This window comes from Lissotriton helveticus, chromosome 7 (assembly GCF_964261635.1).
Source record: "Lissotriton helveticus chromosome 7, aLisHel1.1, whole genome shotgun sequence".
NCBI lineage: Eukaryota > Metazoa > Chordata > Amphibia > Caudata > Salamandridae > Lissotriton > Lissotriton helveticus.
In genome coordinates this window covers 1,420,073,616-1,420,090,986 of record NC_136068.1, presented here as the reverse complement: position 1 = coordinate 1,420,090,986, position 17,371 = coordinate 1,420,073,616, and the positions used below count along the sequence as shown (strand labels likewise).

General features: G+C 53.7%; 1 protein-coding gene across 4 annotated transcripts in view; it reads left to right on the top strand.

Moving 5' to 3' along the window:
* MAP2K4 (mitogen-activated protein kinase kinase 4) overlaps nt 1–17,371 on the top strand; it is an 839,420-nt gene that overhangs the window by 696,206 nt on the left and 125,843 nt on the right. The gene's annotated exons all lie outside the window — the stretch shown is intronic.

Here is a 17,371-nt window from a genome sequence, read left to right as displayed (position 1 = left end):
CTTCTTTTTAAGGGTCGTGACATGGTCTTACACCTCCGATATTCGGGCCTCAGTCCCTGCTATGCGATCGACGGCGTTGCGCAAATCCTGCCGCAGTAGCATGACATTGGATCCAACAGCCCCGATTTCCGCATGTAACTTATCCCGAGACTGGGTGATGGCAGCCATTAACGCCGCATTGTCCGGCACCTGGCTCTGCGTTCCCGTAGCCCCTGCAGCCGCACCCGTCCCAGTGAATTTATCAAGGGTGCCCTGCTTGGTAGAACCTCCGCCACCTTTGTCCCGCGTCAACGTCTCAGGGGGTGTCCTGCCACAAAATCCTCAAGAACGGCTGTCGACCCGGCTGAGCACCAACGCAGCCCAAAGCCCAGACCACAGGCCCAACGCAGGATCTGTCCCACTCCAAACCCCCCTGCAGGTGGCCACCGACTTAAGGACAGCCCCAATGTCCGCCAATACTCCACTGTCTTTGCCTCCAAGGGGCCCTGATCTTCCACTCCGTGGCCCGACCTGACCACCGACGCGCACCACGGACCCTGGCCCCTCCCGGGCTCAACCAATGACCCCAAGTCCGGCGAGGCCTAAGTATACCACTGTCAATTTGGGGGAGGTCGGTGCCCCTTCCTGGGGGATACGCCTGCTGCTCCGTGATGGGGCCCCAGTGCACTTGGCGCACCGCGCGCTTGAGTAGCTAATCCTCCACCTGCAGCCCGGGGCGAGAGACCAGGCGTCCAGGTCCCAGAGGACCCTGCCCCACCTTCACTGTACCACCGCCGTCACCGCGGCCCGGCTCGGCTCGGCCGCCGAACCCCCTGATGGTCCTTGGGCAGGTCCGCCAAAGATGTAAAGGGGGATAGGGGTGGCAAGACAGCCCCCGCTAGCAGCCCCCGACCACCGCCGCACCCCACAGCCAACTCACCACTGCTCCACCGATGTTCACAATATGGCCGCTCCTGCTCCGGAGCCCCCGCCCGTCTGTCGCTCCACTGGGCTGCACCTTGGAAGGGCACCTCTCTGGGTCCAGGGACCGCCGCTCACAACAAGAGTTCTCTAGCTGCGGGACTCCCGGAGGGGCGGGGGCAGCCGCGGGACGTCTCCCGAAGGTGGCCGGCAGCCCCACCACAGCCGCGCCGGCCTCTAGGCCACAGCTCCTGCAAATCGAGGCCCCGGCTCTCCCTCCTCCTATCGCCCTTGGGCCGCTTCAGGCGGCAGGATCTCGTTCGCCGCAGCCGCCACTCACTCGGGCCCCCGGCCCGCGTCGGAGGGCCCGGCAGACGCTGTGAGGGTCTCCGGTACAGGGCATAGCGTAGGGGACGTCCGAGGGCAGGATATTACTTCAGGATATTAGTTGGCTGGTCTGATCTTTAGCAAGCTGCGACCGCCATGCTCGCCAGTTAGGCCACGCCCCGAAAGCACTTCTGACTACAGAAACACCCGGATTTATGTTTTTAAGTGCATCCGCAAACTCAAATTGATAAAGTTCTTCAAGCTCAAGCAAAACAACGCCACTTATGCCAGCACGGCACATGCTGTTCCAATCACAGAGCAACCTCTCACTGTGGCTGACATTCCAACACTTCACATCCTGGGTGAACTAGCAGTGCCCTGCACACCTAGGCCTACACAGCAAGTCCTACAGGATGAAGGCATTGTAAGTTCAATCCAAATTCCCAGCCCTCTCAAACCCCACTCCACTTTTACCCCAATGATGCAGAGGGACGCAATAGATATCTACAGTGAAGTTATCATCGACGAGTTAAAGACTTTGCATCTGAAAACCAAGAGGCAAACTAGAACATCTGAAAGAGACACGTTAGTGATAGATTCCTTACCTTAGAATATCCCCAGGCGTCAGACTGGATCTGGAAATGTTTTGCGTAGCAGTACCCTTGCGCGTCGGTAGGCGTCGTCTGCGGCTCCGCGTCCGTCGTCGGCGTCGTGGGCGCCATGATGAAGTTGTCGGAGTACTTACACGCCGCCTCCGCGTGCTGACGTCAGTTCTTCTTTTTTCCGCGCCAGCAGCGCCGATCCGGAAAAAGTGGTACCTTAGTCTTTTTTGACTAAACTTTTTGATCTCTTTTGATCATTCTTTTTCGAGTCTTCGACTCCGAACGGTGCCGGTAGGGATGCCAGGTTTTAAGCCCTGTGAGGATTGCGACCGACTGATGTCGGTCACCGACCCTCACCGTCGGTGTCTCCACTGTCTCGGCGTCGACCACGACGACAAGACCTGTTACGACTGGCGGGCCCTGACTTCGAAAGCTAGGCGGGAGCGGTCCCCGCAAGCGACTCGAACTCCGGCAGTCTGCCCCGCGCCGAGAGAGGTCCCGGTCCGGACGGAAGTCGAGGAACCGGTCGCGGGAGCGGAGCCATCGTAGCTCCGGGAGTCGACATCACTCCTCTGGGTCGAAGTCGTCAGGTAAGCACAAGAAGTCGAAGAGTCGTCATTGCTCTTTCGACTCCCCCCGATGCTCGCTCGATGCAGCCGGGGGTTCAGGTGACACCGCCCACGAGGCTCCGTCGGAGTCGCAGGCGTCGCGTCCGACCCCATACCCTCCGGTCCCTGGGCCGCGCGCGACGCCGGAGGAGATCGAGCGGTTCCTCATGGCCATGAGGTCCCTCACTCCCCCGGCGGGCTCCGCGGCGCCTTCGGGCCCAGCGGACCCGTCTGGGGGCCCTAGCGGGTCGGGGGCTCTGGCCCCGACGCTGTCGAGTGCTTCGGCCTCGGCGCCGCCGGCACCTTCGGGTCCGGCGCCGCAGGGCCCCACTGGATCCGGGTCGTCGCCGGTGGACCTAACGACCTCCCCGGCGCCGGTCCCTCAGGTGTCACCCCCGGAACCGTCTTCGGGCGGCGCCATCCCGGAGGCCTCCCTCGATCCGGCCCTGGAGCGGCGCCGCTGGGTGCCGCTTCAGACGCCGTTCGGAGAGTTCACCTTTCATGAGCCGGCCCCATCATTTGACACCCCTGGGTACCAGGAGATGGGTGATGAGGAGGGTTGGGAGGGGTCTGAGGACCCTCTGACACGGGAGTGTCAGTCCCAGGAGGACTGGACAGGTGAACTTGGGGATGCCAGTGGTCTGGACACATCTCCAGACACTGGCTTTGTCTCACCTCCTACCGTGGCTATGGAGGAGGGGGCTACCTATAGTGTGGTGCTGACGCGGGCGGCCAAGGCCTTGGGCCTTGAACTCCCTGTCGCGGCCGTGAGGACTAACCTCCTCACTGAGGTCCTTAAACCGCAGTCAAGCTCGGCTGAGCCTCTGCTGCCGTTTAATGAGGCCTTGACCGACGTTCTTTTGGGCACTTGGTCCAGGCCTGCTACAGGTTCGCCTGTAGATAGGAACGTGGCCAGACGCCACCGCCCGGCCCCGGGCAACCCTTGTTTCCTGTCCACCCACCCCACCCCTGAGAGCCTGGTGATCCAGGCCTCCAATTCCCAGACCGCATTCCCGTTGGCTCCGCCTGACAGGGAATCCAAGAGGTATGAGCAATACGGCAAGAAGGTATTCTCCTCCCTAAGTTTGGAACTGCGGTCTTCCAACACCGCATGCCTCTTGGGCCGCTACACCCACTCTGTGAGAAGTTGGCCTGATATATGATGTTTCCAATTCTGGAACCACCTTGTATCAGTCCAAACAACCCTTATGGTGTCTGGTTGTAAGTCAACCTTATTAGACAAGCTATCCTAGGGGTAGCATGGACTAAGCAGCCTAAAGGCTTAACTTAAGAGGTCGTGTTAAGCGAGCTGTTTTACCACATACAATCCTGTAATATCAAATGAAAGGACACCACACAAGTATATATTATAAAAATATGTGTATTTATTACTAAAAACAATCCCCAGTATTCTTTATGAATAAAGTGGCACAAGCGTTAAATCAAAAGCACAGTATAACATACAAAGTTGCACAATTTTGGATGAGGCCAAGGGGCCACTCAAACCATATACTAAAAAAATGGTATAAGAGAGACCATTCGATCAGTGGTTAGGCCTAGGGCCTAGGGAATCGCTGGGAGCAGTCGGGACAAGCAATGCTGAAGTCGGGAAAAGCCCGCGGGATTCGGGTGCAGTGCAGAAAGTGCACGCATGCATCAATGTTAACCAATGGTGCGTAAAAGTTACAAAGTTAGAGTTTAAGGACACTTCCGCTGAACCTGGAGGAACAAAACTTAAGACACAGACCCTAGAGGTGTGTACCAGTGTGGGAACACCGGCGTTGCAATGTTACCTCACCCACAGGAAGTGGGTGCACAGGGTCGAAGTTGAGTCGGGTTTCGTCACGCAGGCTCTTGGTGCTTGGAGCTGAAAGGGCTGCAGGCGAGGTGAAGGAGAAGTGTCAGGTGGAGTCCAAGGGTGGACTCAAGTCGAAAAGTACCTGAAAGCAGAGGGGACAGAGTCTGGGTCACTCAGCAGTGACCAGGGTGGAACCAGGACGGAACCAGGCAATGTCGGGCGCAATCAGGTGGTTGTCGAGGAGCTTCTCTCCGCTGTCACGTGGGCTCTGGGGCATCTACGAAGTCCAGGAGCAGGTCACGATCTGTCCCACGTAGGCTCTCGCCGTCGGCGCTGTCGGCTTCAAGATTGGAGCAAACAACACTTGGCAAAAGCAATCCACGCGGAACTGGAAGATTGCTTCTCACTCGGACCAGGAGGGTCAGAGTGGGGGCTCCTTTTCAGGGGAGCTGGTGCAAATCTGGAGCAACCAGAATCACAAGTCGTATTTCAAGTTTCGTCGGCACAGGGGCCACAAGCCAGCTGGCAAGGGACTGGCCAACGCGGTGAGCCAAAAGAATCAGAAGGGCCCCACGCAGCACTCGTCGAGTGTAGGGGGCTGAACTTCGGTGCAAGAGTGGCTCAGGGTTGGGGCTTCTCAAACCCCGTTGTACAGCTTCGAGGGTCACTCGTGGGCTGCACGGTCAGCGTCTCGTGGTCTTTCCAAGATGGCGTGCCCCACGCTTCCGGTCGCCTCCACGGGTCTCAGCTCTGCAGGGACTGTGGATCGGGCTGTTAGAAGGCAGGCAAGCTTGATCTCGTCGATCTCTGTCGCTCGAGTTCCGGTGGGAACTGCAACAAAGCAGACGTCAAGGGCTGGATGGTGCCTGTTTGCCCAGGGTGGTCACTCCTTGACCACAAGGGAGATTCTTCAGTCTTCTACGTTGAGTAGGATGTCGAAGGGTCCAGAGTTTCGTTTCTTATGTTTCATCAGGATAATCTGAAGTGCATTGGCACTGCTCCCACTCTTATTCGAATCTGGGGGGCTGGATTACCTGCTAGGTCCCCTCCTATGGGTGGGACCCAGGAAGTGGGTGGATACACCCCCTTCCTTTGATCCTGGCCGCACTGGGACGGGGGCTGGAGTGCCCCAGAACCGGTTTGGCCGGATTATGCAAGGGGCAGCCTTGTGCTCCCCAGGCAGTGTCTGGTTTCTTTCAAACCTCCCTGCTACAATCCACTATCTCCTGTCTGGGGGGTTGTAACACCGCCCTGCGACAGGAAACCCTTTGTCCAGGCCCCTTGGGCTGAGTTTCGGTCAGCTTCAGGGGGTCAGACTCGTGTCTGTGGCAGAAGCATCCATTTTGTGGATCTGAGGCCCTTTTAGAAATTAACCGCATTTAAGTAAAGTAACATGTCTTACCCCTCTAAAGGGGTGGAATGCTATCCCCGTCACCAGAACTGGCGAGGGGATAGTATTCCAAATCGTATGACACCTTACACGACATGTTTTGATAAAGCCAAACCAGAGTTGCTATATAACCGCGAGGATTATAATGCACTTAAGAGTATATGGTATGGCATTATCCTGAAACAGCTTAGGGATTTGTTCCCGACGGCTGTAGACAGGCTCAGCTCATGCTAGAGCTCCATCTCACATTAAACCACGCACTCTGCCTCCAGGATTGCTAAGGCCTGCCATAGGAGTGGCTCACAGGTTCATATGTGTCCAGATATAGGTTGAGATATAGGTATACTATATCTAAGCAAGGGGTGATTACACCACCTTGCCCCAGCTGAGTGATCAGCCAGTTGTGTCAATTTAAGAACCAGCCAGGGGTGGCAAAAGATATGCTGCAGCCCCTGGTAGGCCTTGGTGGCACCTATGCCCTGGGCACCTATAGTGCATGGTACAGGGGCTGACAAGGAGTCCATTTCCAATTGTGGTATGTACCTATAGCACATGTATCAATAATTTAGAGAGAGAACAGCAGGCTGGGGGTTTGATTAGCAGGCCCACAGCCTCAGTAGTCTAAAACCAGTGAAGCAAAAAGCAAAAATTTGGGGTGACCATAGGATAGCAGACCCTACTCTCCTACACCCCCCCTCCAAACGCAGGGACATTAAACTAACCTTGACCAGATAAGTCTTCATGTTCTAAGTGGAAGTACCTGGAGAGACCATCTGCATTACCATGGTCAGTCCCTGGGCGGTGCTCCACTGTAAAGTCCATCCCCTGTAGGGAAATGGACCACCTGAGCAGTTTGGGATTTTCACCCTTCATCTGATTGAGCCACAAGAGGGGCTTATGGTCTGTCTGAACTAGGAAGTGAGTTCCAAACAAGTAGGACCTCAACTTCTTCAGGGCCCAAACCACAGCAAAGGCCTCCCTCTCAATGGCTGACCAACGTTTCTCCCTGGGGGTCAGCCTTCTGCTAATGAAAGCAATGGGCTGGTCTTGACCATCTTGATTAAGTTGTGAGAGCACAGCTCCCACCCCCAACTCAGAAGCATCTGTCTGTACAATGAACTGTTTGGAGTAGTCAGGACTCTTCAGGATAGGTGCAGAGCACGTGGCCTTCTTCAGGTCGTCAAATGCCTTCTGACAGCTAACTGTCCACTGAACCCTTTTTGGCATCTTCTTGGATGTCAAGTCATTTAATGGTGTCACTATGGACCCATAGTTTTTCACAAACTTTCTGTAATACCCAGTCAGGCCCAAGAAGGCTCTGACTTGTGTCTGGGTAACTGGAGGAGCCCAGTCCTGTATGGTCTGGATTTTGCTCTCCAGTGGTTGAACCTGACCTCCACCTACTAGGTGGCCCAGGTACACAACCTTACTCTGCCCTATCTGGCACTTGGTAGCCTTGATAGTCAGGCCTGCCTTTTGCAGGGCCTCCAGAACCTTCTTCAGGTGGATCAGGTGATCCTCCCAGGTGGAGCTAAAGACAGCAATATCATCTAGATATGCTGCACAAAAGTCATCCAACCCAGCAAGGACTTGCTTCACCAACCTTTGGAAGGTGGCAGGTGCATTCTTCAAACCAAAGGGCATCACCACAAACTGATAATGCCCACTGGGGGTAGAGAATGCTGTCTTGGCTTTTGACTCCTCGGCTAGTCTGATTTGCCAGTAGCCAGCGGTCAAATCAAATGTGCTCAGAAACTTGGCAGAAGCCAATCTGTCAATGAGCTCATCTGCTCTTAGAATGGGATGTGCATCTGTCCTAGTGACAGCATTGAGACCTCTGTAGTCCACACAAAACCTCATTTCTCTCTTTCCATCTTGGGTATGAGGTTTTGGCACAAGGACTACTGGGCTGGCCCATGGGCTCTCTGATGGCTCAATCACTCCAAGCTCCAACATCTTTTGCACCTCAGCCTTGATACAATCCCTGACATGGTCAGGTTGCCTGTAGATCTTATTCTTGACAGGCAGACTGTCACCAGTGTCCACCTCATGGGTGCACCAGTTTGTCTGGCTGAGTGTGAGTGAAAACAAGTGTCTGTGGGCTTGCAAAACTTGTCTGCAGTCCATCTGCTGCTGGTCAGTGAGGCTGCCTGCCAAGGCTACTCCATCAACTGAACCATCATCAGGGTTCTGAGAAAGCAGGTCTGGGAGAGGGTCACTCTCTTCCTCCTGTTCCCCATCTGTGGCCATGAGCAAGCTAATGTCCTCCCTGTCCACAAATGCTTTCAAACGATTCACATGGAGCACCCTGTGGGGGCTCCTAGGGGTTCCAAAGTCAACCAAGTAGGTGACTTCTCCCTTTTTCTCAATGATAGGGTAGGGTCCAGTCCATTTGTCCTGGAGTGCTGCTGGGGCCACTGGCTCCAACACCCACACCTTCTGCCCTGGCTGGAACTCAACCAGAACAGCCTTTTGGTCATGCCAAGCTTTCTGTAATTCTTGGCTGGCCTCCAGGTTTTTGGATGCTCTTTCCATATACTCAGCCATCCTGGAGCGGAGACCAAGTACATAGTCCACTACATCTAGCTTAGGCTTTTTGAGAGGTAACTCCCATCCTTCCTTCACCAAACATAGTGGACCCCTCACAGGGTGGCCAAACAAAAGTTCAAAAGGGCTGTAGCCAACCCCCTTCTGTGGGACCTCTCTGTAAGCAAAGAGCAAGCAGGGTAAAAGAATGTCCCATTTCCGCCTAAGCTTCTCTGGTAATCTTTTTATCATTCCCTTCAGGGTCTTGTTGAATCTCTCCACAAGCCCATTGCACTGTGGGTGATAGGGTGTGGTAAACTTGTAGTTTACTCCACATTCCTTCCACATTGCTTTCAAATAACTAGACATGAAGTTAGTACCTCTGTCTGATAATACCTCCTTTGGGAAGCCCACTCTTGAGAAAACTGCAATTAGGGCTTTTGCCACCACAGGTGCTGTGGTGGTCCTCATGGGAATAGCTTCTGGATACCTGGTGGCATGATCCACTACCACCAGTATAAATCTGTTCCCAGATGCTGTTTGAGGATCCATGGGACCCACAATATCTATTCCAACTCTTTCAAAGGGTACCCCTACCACAGGTAGTGGTATGAGGGGGGCCTTTGTTGTGCCACCTGACTTACCACTGGCTTGGCAAGTGACACAGGAGCGACAAAACTCCTTGACATTTTCTGACATATGAGGCCAGTGAAAGTGTGAAACAAGCCTGTCCCACGTTTTGTTCTGGCCTAAGTGTCCTGCAAGGGAAATATCATGGGCCAAGGTAAGAAGGAAACCCCTAAACTTCTGAGGTATGACCAACCTCCTGGCTGTACCAGGCTTGGGGTCTCTAGCCTCTGAGTAAAGGAGTCCATCATCCCAATACACAGTATGGGTACCTTGTGCATCCCCAGCAGCCTCAGCAGCAGCCTGCTGTCTGAGGAGTTCAAGTGAAGGGCAATCTAATTGAGCCTGCCTCAGGTCTGCCCTTGAGGGTCCCCCTGTCCCCAGAAACTCAACCTGGTCAGGTTCAAGTTCCTCAGAGACAGTCTCCTCTTGGACTGCAGAATCAGTTTCCTTTGAAATCTGATCCTCAACCTGGGGCAAGGTGGAAGGCTCAGCCTTTCCTCTCTTGCTCCTTCTCTTGGGTTGTGGTTGGTCTATTGTTTCAAGATCCACCACTGGTTCAGGAAGGCACTTCTTAGCCTGAGACCTTGTCACTGCAAGGACATGAGCTGAAATCCCTAGCATTTCTGCATGAGTCCTGTACTCCACTTCTGACCAAACTGAGCTTTCAAGATCATTGCCTAACAGACAGTCTACTGGGAGGTCTGCACTCACAACAACTTTCTTTAGGCCATCTACCCCTCCCCAGGAGAAGTTCACAACTGCCACACTATGGGAAGTAGTGGAGTTGCTTGCATTGGTCACTAGGTAACTTTCACCTAGTACAATCTGTCCAGGGTCCACAAAGTCAGGTGTCACCATTGTGACACTGGCACATGTGTCCCTGTAGGCCTGAGCCAGTTTCTCATTGATTAAAGGCGTCTGCCTATATTTGCCCAGGTTACTGGGACTCACTGTAGTGGACAAAGCTAAGTCCACATCATATAGGAGAACTGCCTGAGTAGGGATTCTGACTAGGCCAGATCCTACTTCAGTACCCAGGGTTAACCCTACTACACCCTTTGGCTGTGTTCCACCACTGCTTACTGAACTAGGGGGTGCAGGTGCTTTAGGAGCTGCAGTGGTGGGGACTGGATTTGTCTTGGTGCATTCACTGCCCCAGTGTGAAACTGATTTGCAGGTATTACACCAAGGTTTCTTTGGGCCATTATTCTTCTTTTTCTTGTTTCCATTTTGGGAACCACCCTCCTTATTACTATTTTGGGGGCCTGAAGACTTCTGGTCCTTTTCTTTATCTTTCTGATTTCCACCCTTCTGGTCTGTTTTCTTCTGGTCACCACCTTGGTTCTGGGGTTTCTGCTTAATCCTTGTTCTAACTTATTTGTCTGCCTTCTTTCCCAATTCTTGGGGAGAGGTCAGATCAGAGTCAATAAGGTATTGATGCAACAGCTGGTTTGTACAGTTATTAAGGATCTGTTCTCTCATGATAAGATTGTACAATCCTGTATAGTCTGAAACTTTACTTCCCTGCAACCAACCCTCCAGAGCCTTAGTGGCACAATCTACAAAATCAGTCCAGTCTTGAGTCTGTGCTTTTTGGGTGTCTCTGAACAACAACCTGTATTGCTTAGTGGTTAGGCCAAACCCTTCAATAAGCGCACTCTTCAAGACAGAGTAGTTTTTGGCATCCTCAGGTCTAACTGTGAGGAGCCTGTCCCTCCCTTTCTCTGAAAAGGAGTACCATAAAATTGCAGCCCACTGATCCTGAGGAACCTGCTGTACCATGCAGGCTCTCTCAAGAGCAGTCATCCATTTGTGGATGTCATCCCCTTCCTTGTAGGGGGCCACAATTTTTGTCAGGTTTCTATTATCATAGCTCCTGTCTTTTTCTCTAGGAATATTGCTGCCACCAGTGACATCTAAGCCACACAATTTCTGCTCTCTTGCCAAGGCAAGTCTAGCTTGAGCCAGGGCTACCTCCTCCCTCTCTATTTGGAGTTTGACAGCTCTCATCCTGGCCTTATGCTCTATCTTTTGTGAGGCAGTCTCTGAGATTCTCTTGAGGCACTAGAAATATGAGAGTCCCCTGATGGAGATCTCACTCTTCTGTTGCCTGGGAGAATGCTCTGGTGGGATCTGGGGAGGTGCTGGCCCTCTCCATTACCCAGTAGGTTTAAGTTGGCCTGGTTAAGCCTGGCAACTACAACCTGGTTAACCCCTTGATCCTGATCTTCAGGGTCATCTACCTCTGAGTCCTCCTCCTCTTCTACCTCCTCTTCTTCCTCCTCTGGGGTGGTCTCAGTGGCTGTGGGATCCACTCCCTCTCCTGATTCTAAGGGAACTGCATTTGCCTTTTCCAAGTCATCCTGTTCTAGAATGGCTATCAGGGAAGGACTGGTGGGACTTCTGGCCCTTTTTAACCCTCTTGAGATGCACAAGGCAACCAAGTCTTTGTGGGTTAGTTTGTCATAGCTGGAAGTTGCCTGGGTAAGGTCAACTGTCACAGGAACAGACCCTGAGGCTTTTCCTGTGTCAGACATGACTCTAGTGTGGTGTAAGTGATGCACCTACCTACACTAAGTGTTTCCCTACTGTACCTTGCTAGTGAGTTGTAGTCAGGGTGTGCTAATCCCTTTAACCTACAACTACTAAGTCCAGTAGAACTTAAATATGCTAAGCTTTTGATTTATATGTACCTAGAGGTACTTGATGTGATCTTTCAATTTGATAAAAAGATTGCAATGGTAAAACAAACAGCAAGCTCAAATCCGCACCGCTGCTCACCAATGTGAGAAGTTGGCCTGATATATGATGTTTCCAATTCTGGAACCACCTTGTATCAGTCCAAACAACCCTTATGGTGTCTGGTTGTAAGTCAACCTTATTAGACAAGCTATCCTAGGGGTAGCATGGACTAAGCAGCCTAAAGGCTTAACTTAAGAGGTCGTGTTAAGCGAGCTGTTTTACCACATACAATCCTGTAATATCAAATGAAAGGACACCACACAAGTATATATTATAAAAATATGTGTATTTATTACTAAAAACAATCCCCAGTATTCTTTATGAATAAAGGGGCACAAGCGTTAAATCAAAAGCACAGTATAACATACAAAGTTGCACAATTTTGGATGAGGCCAAGGGGCCACTCAAACCATATACTAAAAAAATGGTATAAGAGAGACCATTCGATCAGTGGTTAGGCCTAGGGCCTAGGGAATCGCTGGGAGCAGTCGGGACAAGCAATGCTGAAGTCGGGAAAAGCCCGCGGGATTCGGGTGCAGTGCAGAAAGTGCACGCATGCATCAATGTTAACCAATGGTGCGTAAAAGTTACAAAGTTAGAGTTTAAGGACACTTCCGCTGAACCTGGAGGAACAAAACTTAAGACACAGACCCTAGAGGTGTGTACCAGTGTGGGAACACCGGCGTTGCAATGTTACCTCACCCACAGGAAGTGGGTGCACAGGGTCGAAGTTGAGTCGGGTTTCGTCACGCAGGCTCTTGATGCTTGGAGCTGAAAGGGCTGCAGGCGAGGTGAAGGAGAAGTGTCCGGTGGAGTCCAAGGGTGGACTCAAGTCGAAAAGTACCTGAAAGCAGAGGGGACAGAGTCTGGGTCACTCAGCAGTGACCAGGGTGGAACCAGGACGGAACCAGGCAATGTCGGGCGCAAGCAGGTGGTTGTCGAGGAGCTTCTCTCCGCTGTCACGTGGGCTCTGGGGCATCTACGAAGTCCAGGAGCAGGTCACGATCTGTCCCACGCAGGCTCTCGCCGTCGGCGCTGTCGGCTTCAAGATTGGAGCAAACAACACTTGGCAAAAGCAATCCACGCGGAACTGGAAGATTGCTTCTCACTCGGACCAGGAGGGTCAGAGTGGGGGCTCCTTTTCAGGGGAGCTGGTGCAAATCTGGAGCAACCAGAATCACAAGTCGTATTTCAAGTTTCGTCGGCACAGGGGCCACAAGCCAGCTGGCAAGGGACTGGCCAACGCGGTGAGCCAAAAGAATCAGAAGGGCCCCACGCAGCACTCGTCGAGTGTAGGGGGCTGAACTTCGGTGCAAGAGTGGCTCAGGGTTGGGGCTTCTCAAACCCCGTTGTACAGCTTCGAGGGTCACTCGTGGGCTGCACGGTCAGCGTCTCGTGGTCTTTCCAAGATGGCGTGCCCCACGCTTCCGGTCGCCTCCACGGGTCTCAGCTCTGCAGGGACTGTGGATCGGGCTGTTAGAAGGCAGGCAAGCTTGATCTCGTCGATCTCTGTTACTCGAGTTCCGGCGGGAACTGCAACAAAGCAGACGTCAAGGGCTGGATGGTGCCTGTTTGCACAGGGTGGTCACTCCTTGACCACAAGGGAGATTCTTCAGTCTTCTACGTTGAGTAGAATGTCGAAGGGTCCAGAGTTTCGTTTCTTATGTTTCATCAGGATAATCTGAAGTGCATTGGCACTGCTCCCACTCTTATTCGAATCTGGGGGGCTGGATTACCTGCTAGGTCCCCTCCTATGGGTGGGAACCAGGAAGTGGGTGGATACACCCTCTTCCTTTGATCCTGGCCGCGCTGGGACGGGGGCTGGAGTGCCCCAGAACCGGTTTGGCCGGATTATGCAAGGGGCAGCCTTGTGCTCCCCAGGCAGTGTCTGGTTTCTTTCAAACCTCCCTGCTACAATCCACTATCTCCTGTCTGGGGGGTTGTAACACCGCCCTGCGACAGGAAACCCTTTGTCCAGGCCCCTTGGGCTGAGTTTCGGTCAGCTTCAGGGGGGTCAGACTCGTGTCTGTGGCAGAAGCATCCATTTTGTGGATCTGAGGCCCTTTTAGAAATTAACCGCATTTAAGTAAAGTAACATGTCTTACCCCTCTAGAGGGGTGGAATGCTATCCCCGTCGCCAGAACTGGCGAGGGGATAGTATTCCAAATCGTATGACACCTTACACGACATGTTTTGATAAAGCCAAACCAGAGTTGCTATATAACCGCGAGGATTATAATGCACTTAAGAGTATATGGTATGGCATTATCCTGAAACAGCTTAGGGATTTGTTCCCGACGGCTGTAGACCGGCTCAGCTCATGCTAGAGCTCCATCTCACATTAAACCACGCACTCTGCCTCCAGGATTGCTAAGGCCTGCCATAGGAGTGGCTCACAGGTTCATATGTGTCCAGATATAGGTTGAGATATAGGTATACTATATCTAAGCAAGGGGTGATTACACCACCTTGCCCCAGCTGAGTGATCAGCCAGTTGTGTCAATTTAAGAACCAGCCAGGGGTGGCAAAAGATATGCTGCAGCCCCTGGTAGGCCTTGGTGGCACCTATGCCCTGGGCACCTATAGTGCATGGTACAGGGGCTGACAAGGAGTCCATTTCCAATTGTGGTATGTACCTATAGCACATGTATCAATAATTTAGAGAGAGAACAGTAGGCTGGGGGTCTGATTAGCAGGCCCACAGCCTCAGTAGTCTAAAACCAGTGAAGCAAAAAGCAAAAATTTGGGGTGACCATAGGATAGCAGACCCTACTCTCCTACACACTCCCTGTGGGATACGGTCGCGGACGTGCTGCCAGAATGCCCGTTGGAGGTACGGGCTAAACTCGGCCAAGCCCTTGTGGAAGGCCGAGATGCGGCACGTTATTCTATTCGGTGTGGAATGGATACCACCGACTCACTTGGCAGAGCGATGGCAACGACGGTGGCGATTCGTCGCCACGCCTGGTTGAGATCCGCCAACTTCTCGGCTGATGTCCAGAATACACTCATGGACATGCCGTTTGATGGCCGTCGCCTTTTTGGCGACAAGGCTGACCATGCGCTTGAGCGTTTTAAGGACTCCAGGGCTACGGCCAAGTCCTTGGGCCTCTCGGCCCTGCGCCAGCAATCGGCTGCCTTTCACTCCTTTCGTAGCCACGGAAGGGGTGTACCCACACGTGCTGCCAGCCACGCGCTGCAGGGTAATACCCAACGCGGTGGCGGCCGTGGAAACCGCCGTGGCGGCGGTCGGGGACAACGGCGAGGTCAGTCCACACCTTCACGCGCGGCATCCGCCTCAAAGCCCTCCTAGTCCGTGCTTTCAGGCCCAGATGTCGCCAGTGGGGGGCAGGGTTCGCCATCACCTCCTCCACTGGCACACTGTCACTTCGGACAGGTGGGTGCTACAAATCGTCCGAAGGGGCTACTCCCTCCTCTTCGAGACGACCCCTCCAGCCATGCCACCTCTATACCACCGCGTATCGGGGGATCATTTGCGGCTTCTGCAGGAGGAAGTTATGGCCCTCTTGGCGAAGGGGGCCATCGAGCGCGTTCCTGGGCCAGAAGTAGGGTGTGGTTGTTACTCCCACTACTTTCTGGTACCCAAGAAGGGCAAAGGGGGCCTCCACCCTATCTTGGACCTATGGAACGTCAACGGCTTCCTCCGGAAGGAGAAGTTCAAAATGCTGACACTGGCTCAGGTCCTAGCTGCCCTGGACCCAGAAGACTGGATGGTAGCGTTGGACTTGCAGGACGCTTATTTCCACATCCCCGTCCTGCCGGCCCACCGGCGCTACCTGCGGTTCAAGGTTGGCCACGAGCACTTTCAGTTTACCGTGCTCCCCTTCGGCCTTACCAGCGCCCCACGGGTGTTCACAAAGGTGATGGCGGTGGTCGCAGCTCATCTGCGCAGGTTAGGGGTTTCAGTCTTCCCCTACCTCGACGACTGGTTGTTGAAGGCGGGCTCGCCCCAGACGGTCGTCAGCCACCTCCAGACGACGGCAGACCTCCTGCACCAGCTGGGGTTCTCCATCAATGTGCCGAAGTCACACTTGTGCCCCTCTCAGAAGCTCCTCTTCATCGGAGCGGTTCTCGACTCGGCGCAGTTTTGGGTTTATCCTCCCGAGCAGCGAGTTCGAGATATTCAGGCTCTGATTCCACTCTTTCAGCCTTTATCCCGGTTCTCGGTCAGGTTGACGCTGCGGCTTCTGGGGCTGATGGTCTCCTGCATCCTTCTGGTGCATCACGCCCGGTGGCGGATGCGGGCTCTGCAGTGGGACCTGAAGTTTCAGTGGGCCCAGCATCAGGGCAACTTGTCCGACCATGTCCTGATCTCGGAGGGCACTGTGAGACAGCTGCAGTGGTGGCTCACGGACCGCGATTGGGTCAGCGGCAGATCCCTCTCCCTTCCCCAACCGGAGCACGTAGTTGTGACTGACGCGTCCCTCCAGGGCTGGGGAGGCCACATGGGAGAGGCGGAGATCAGAGGCCTCTGGTCTTCGGCGGAGTCCCGGTTCCATATCAAGCTTTTGGAGCTGCGGGCGATTCGTCTAGCACTGAAGGCATTCCTCCCCTCTGTCCGGGGGAGTGTAGTGCAGGTGTTCACGGACAACACCACCGCCATGTGGTACTGCAACAAACAGGGCGGGTTGGGGTCGTGGACCCTTTGCCAGGAGGCTCTGCGCCTCTGGCAGTGGCTGGAACATCAGGGCGTGACCCTGGTGGTTCAACACCTGTCAGGTTCTCTGAACGCCAGGGCGGACGAACTCAGCCGTTGGTGCATGATGGATCATGAATGGCGTCTGAACTCGGACGTGGCGCAAGGCCTCTTTCAGCAGTGGGGAGAGCCTTGGTTAGATCTATTCGCCACCGAAGAGAACACGCAATGTCATCAGTTCTGCGCGTTGGAATTTCCAAGGCGGCACTCGCTCTGCAACGCTTTTCGTCGCGGGTGGAGTTGCGGTATGTTGTACGACTTTCCGCCTATACCACTTATGCCCAGAGTACTGAAGAAGATCAAGCGCGACCGGGAACAAGTCATCCTTGTGGCTCCGGACTGGGAACGAAGGTACTGGTATCCCGAGCTACTCAGTATGTCAGTCGATCTCCCTGTTCGTCTGCCTCTTCAGGAGGACCTTCTGTCGCAGCAGCAGGGGACGGTCCTCCACCCGAACCTGTCCAGTCTCCACCTCCATGCTTGGAGATTGAGCGGCGACAGTTGAGGCCATTTGACTTGCCTCCTGTAGTCTGTAATGTCATTCTGGCAACCAGGTGTCCCGCCAAAAAATCGGTATTCGCCTGCAGGTGGAATAAGTTTGTGGCATGGTACACAGCAAAGGCTGTGGATCCACTTTCTGCCCCTCTTTCTGAGATTCTTCTCTTCCTTCTTTCTCTTGCCCAGCAGGGCTCTGCTCTGGGCACTATCAAGGGCTACCTTTCTGCCCTTTCAGCCTTTCTGAGGCTGCCTGATCAACCTTCTTTGTTCAAGTCCCCAATTGTAAATAGGTTTTTGAAGGGCATCACACACACGTTCCCTCCTGTTCCGTTTGTGATGCCTCAGTGGGACTTGAACCTTGTTCTTACATTTCTGATGTGCGCTCCCTTTGAGCCACTTCACAACTGTCCTCTCCGCCTTCTTACTCTGAAGACTGCTTTCCTGGTTGCCATCACCTCTGCCAGGAGAGTGAGTGAGCTCCAGGCTCTTTCATCTAAACCCCCTTTCCTTTCTGTCCATCCGGACAAGGTTGTGTTGCGGACTAGGCCATCTTTCCTGCCCAAGGTGGTCACGGCCTTCCACATCGGGCAGTCTATCACCTTGCCTTCTTTCCGCCACCGCATCCCTCTAAAG